General features: G+C 38.9%; 1 long non-coding RNA gene across 1 annotated transcript; it reads left to right on the top strand.

Annotated features, from left to right (window-relative positions):
- Positions 1-2,213: 2,213 nt before the first annotated feature.
- LOC133737956 (uncharacterized) lies at positions 2,214-4,348 on the top strand. Its single transcript, XR_009859908.1, has 3 exons — positions 2,214-2,515; positions 3,030-3,089; positions 4,135-4,348. It is a non-coding gene; the product is annotated as an uncharacterized LOC133737956 (long non-coding RNA).
- The last annotated feature ends 353 nt before the right edge of the window (positions 4,349-4,701 follow it).

The raw sequence follows: 4,701 nt of genomic DNA, 5'->3' as shown, positions 1-4,701 counted from the left end.
GCCAAAACATGTAAAGTTAAAAGAAAACAAGGGATAAAACGAGTATGGGAATGGATTAAACAATGTTTTTCTTGTATGTTTTCACTCTATTTCTCTCACTCTCCATTTATTCTATTGCAGTGATGGATTCTTTTTTGCTGTAAAGGAGGATTCATTAATCGATCAAGGAAGCTAGGGAAAGCAGAGGTTTTTTACAACTTAAGCAGGTATATTCTCAGTTTATATATATATATATATATATATATATATATATATATATATATATATATATATATATATATATAAACTGGCTTGGCATCTCCTGAACCCTAAGGTCAAACTTTTGATTGCTCCTGATACCTCATTCTGATCGTTGTCATTGCAGTGGGAAAGAAATATAAATCACTATTACACAATGGAGAATGCTGATGTTGTCTGGGCAGAGTGGGCAAAGTATGTTCTTAAGTTCAAAGATAACTAGTGTGTAGGTTAACTAGTAGTTGGAGATATGTAGCATCAGCTTTTGGACATGCATAGTTGATATATAGGCCAGATTTTGATTGCAGTACTGCTAGCTATTTTGCTATGTTGTTTAGTTGGTTGCTCAGATTGTGTATTGCTTCTGGTTTATTAGCTTGCAGTATTGCATGCATATATTTTGCTGGCTGCCCAGATTAGTAGATATGGGCCATTTAGAACTGATGCTGATGATTAGGTTTGTGTACATGAGACAATGGTGGATTAATGGGAATTGCAATGAATGATTTTGGATGTGGATTTTATGGTTTCATGAATGGGCAATTTTAATTTCCAAAATGCATGCATACCAATTGTAACAAAGGACTACTACTATGTGTTATCTCAAATTGCAAGCTACAACAAAAGCACACTAATGTGTGGTTGCAGCTGCACAAAAGCAACACAAAAACCAATTAGAAATCTATTGTCTTTTCGGCTTTGGGACGACAAAAAATTGTAGTCTAAATGGCAAAACAATAACATAAGTTAGATGGAATTGTTGGCTGAAGCATATAATAACAACAAATAAGTGTGGTTTGCCTTGATCACAGACAATATAAAACATGTACTATTAGTGGTCTTTTTTATATTCAGATCACAAATATTTGTCGTCTTAAATAACCTCAAACAACAGTAAATTGTCGTTGTAATGAGACTGACATAACAGAAAAAATATGATATCTATTGTCTAAACCATTTCCCAACATCACATACGTATAATTTCAAAAGCTTTCACACAACACTTAAATGTCATATAAACCTACCCTAGAACGGCACTTAATTGTCCTCTGATGCGCTTTACGACCACAGATAATTGTCGTTTAAAGTCAATTGGCACAACATTTAATTGTTGTTGTATGACAAATCACAATGTTCCCAAAATGCAAAACTCATCAGACAACACATGACTTTTAGTCGTCTGAAAAATCAGACGACAGAACACTTCTGTCATCTGATACCCCCAAGACACGACACCGTACTAGACGACACATTTTGGTTCGTTCAGACGACAGAACAGTTCTGTCGTCTGAAGGCCTTTTTGGCATAGTGCCATTTGTTCTCTATCATGGATACCGTTTATGGAAGACTTTGTGAATGGTGTTTTGTCGTCCGGGAAAATTGTTTGTTGTTTGAGTTTAATACGTGTAGGGGATTGCTTTGGAGGAATTGAGTGGTCTTACTATCTTGGTGCTATTACTGGTGGTAATGGTTAAGCTGTGAGATATCGGTTCTGACGACGAGTTTCGGAAGATGCGTTATATGACGTGATCGGCTATGTAAGTGACATTTGGGGACGTGTGTAGTTGCTATTTGTCCGTGTGAATTTCGAGGGCGAAATTTTATAAGGAGGGGAGATTGTAACGTCCCGTATCTCAATTTACCTGTTTACTAGTCATTTGGACGGTAAACGACCTTTACTTTCACTTTTACTTTCGGTTTAGTGCTTTTAGTGGCCCTAAAAATTGACTTTTTGTTCGGGTCAAAATTTGAGAAAATATTCTTCATGAAAGTTGTAGGGGACGTTAAACCGAGCGCGTACATATGTGGTACGTAAAAATCGGAGCTCGTATGCAAAAGTTATAAGCGAAAATGTGAAAATTACTGTTCATGGTAAGTAGTATATATTTGAATTTTTCACTGTGGCCGGTAACTTTTTCTTTTTCTCTTTCTCTTCCCCCGCGTGTTCTCTCTCTCGTCCCCGAGCTCTTGCTCTCTCTCTCTCACCTCTGCAACTCCGGTTGCTTTCTCTTTCCGACCACCAAAAAGCTTAAAACCGGTGGCTACGGACTCGTCTCGACCTCCTCTTGGTGCCTGCGGTGATGGCTCATGGCGGCTTGGCCGGAAAATGACGCATCGAGCTGTGGAAGTTTCACTGTAGCAGAAGTGGTCAACGCCAGTTTCTCCCGATTCCGGCCACCTCCGGCGACGAACCATAATCATTTGGAAGCGCCTTGCGATGTAGATGATGCTCCCCAAATATTTTGCAGCGATTTGAAGCGTGGAGGAAGAATTGAAGGTTTGAAATTCTTGCACTATTCACGGTTTCGGGTTCAATGTTTACCTTAATTGTTGAACTAGTTCTAGACGTTTTCTGGCTTAGTGGTAGTTGAATAAAACGTTGGGTCCGTTGAGTAGGTGCTGCTGCCAAAGTTTGGTGGCCAACGGAGCTGGTGGCGGTGGCGGCGGCGCCGCCACTGTGGGCGGCGGTAGCGGCGGCTAGGGTAGCTTTTTAATTTATTGTTCTGGCTAGTTAAATTCTATAATTATCATAGAGCTTGTATGTGAATTTTGGAGGAGTTTGGAATTGTTTGTGAATTTCCGAAGTTTGAAGTTTTGTGATGGAATTGTGGGAAATCCGGCCGTTGGATTTCCCTCGTTTTCATTGTGGAATATGTAGATTGAGGAATTGGTGTTGTGGAAGAGATTTGGGTGGAATTTGAGAAGTATTGGAGATAGAGATTTTCGGGTTTCGTTTAGGTTCGTATTTATTTTATTCGAATTGTCGTTTATGGAAATGTACTTGTGTACAGGACGTTGTTGCGAGCTATGGCTAGATGAAGGAACTCGTTTGTGTGGTCGCCAATAGTACTGTGAGTGGACGTTTGTTTTTGAATATTGATGCATGCATTTATTTTTCGAGTTAATGTTTTATTAATTATCATATTATTTTAGTTTCGGATATGATTTCGGTTTTGGAATATTGCTTGGATTTTCCATCATGATTTTTGGAACGTGAGTTTTATTCGCTCGGATTTGAACTTGTGATTTAAGTGATTTTCGACGAATTATTTTCCGAGGTGATTTCCGGAATTTATTAATATATTTTATTCGTCGATATTGAGATTTCTGGAATATTTTTCGAAATGAGATTTCGATGGAATTATATTTCTTGTTTATTTATCGATTTACGGTTTTGGCATTGGGAATGCCTCATTGATGATTCTGGATTCAGTTTGGTTTCGGAACTGCGATTTATAATTGATCTAATTATTTTCTTAGCGTGTGGGACACGCTGTCGATTTATACGACGTTTTACGAGAATTTCCGGGTACGGTTGGGAATCGTACCCGCGTTTTTCTTTATTCGTGGGACATGGGGAAGCCTTAAGGATTTATTGGATTTTATTGGTTTTTACCCGCCATACCTGGGTCGTCATATTTATTGCTAGCTAGCCTATTAGTACTCCTCCCTGCTTACTATGTGTTTGTGGGTGAGTAAGAGCAGAGCATGGGATGCTCCAGAGTGTGGGACACTCCGACCCGAGCCTGGGAGGCTCCCTTCTTTCGTATGGTGAAACTTCTTCCCCATATTTTATCGTTGCTTGACTAGCGGGGCTAGTCCGATTTTCACTGTAACCAGCGGGGCTGGTCTTATTTTCTTGAGAAACGAGATTTCGGTTTACGATACATGATTTTCGAATGTTTTGACTAGCGAGGCTAGTCGGTTTATCGTTTTGAAATCCTTGGATTTAAAGCTAAATGTGTTTTTCTTAAATGTTGCATGCATCGTGTTTTTAAAAGGAATAAGTGTGGGAAAGTATGAAATCCTTTTTCTTTTAAATTGTTTATTTTTTGTCCACTCACTCTAACGTTTTTCGTGTACTTTTCCCTGGGCCCTTCGGTTTCAAATGCCCAGTTTGCAGGCGCTATTAGTTGAGGTCGGGCGTACATGGTTCGAGGCATAGTTGACGAATAGCTTCCGCGCTTCTTTGTTTGGCTCTGATCTATTGTGGGTTACTATTTTGGGTAGTCCTCTTTAGGGGTGACTCGACCAGTTCTCGGTAGAGTTATCTCTAAGGTGGGCCCCGCAGGGCCACCTCGGATTTCAGGGTGAAATTCGGGGCGGGTCCTGTCAATTATTCAACTTCTTTTCTTGATAATTATATACAAGGGGGTTTATTAGTACGTTGCAGTATCTCTTTGCTTTATAGGCTTGTCAAAATTATGGATTGTTTTACATCTTTAGCATATATTAGGCGTTGTCAAAACTAGGTACTAGAACATACATGCCAGGCCTAAAAGTGTTTTGAAGTGTGGCTCAATTGAAAATTATATTTTTTGTTATGAAGGAAGTCTGTCTACATGAAGCCATTGTTTTTTAGTGCTTGGAAGAATTATAGTTGATGCTTATCATTCTTTGAATTGGTTTAGTAGAATTTTCAAACTAATGGGCATTGTTGGATCAATCATTTTTAGGAACATA

This window comes from Rosa rugosa, chromosome 1, assembly GCF_958449725.1.
Source record: "Rosa rugosa chromosome 1, drRosRugo1.1, whole genome shotgun sequence".
Taxonomy (NCBI): domain Eukaryota; kingdom Viridiplantae; phylum Streptophyta; class Magnoliopsida; order Rosales; family Rosaceae; genus Rosa; species Rosa rugosa.
This window is presented reverse-complemented; position numbering and strand designations above follow the sequence as displayed.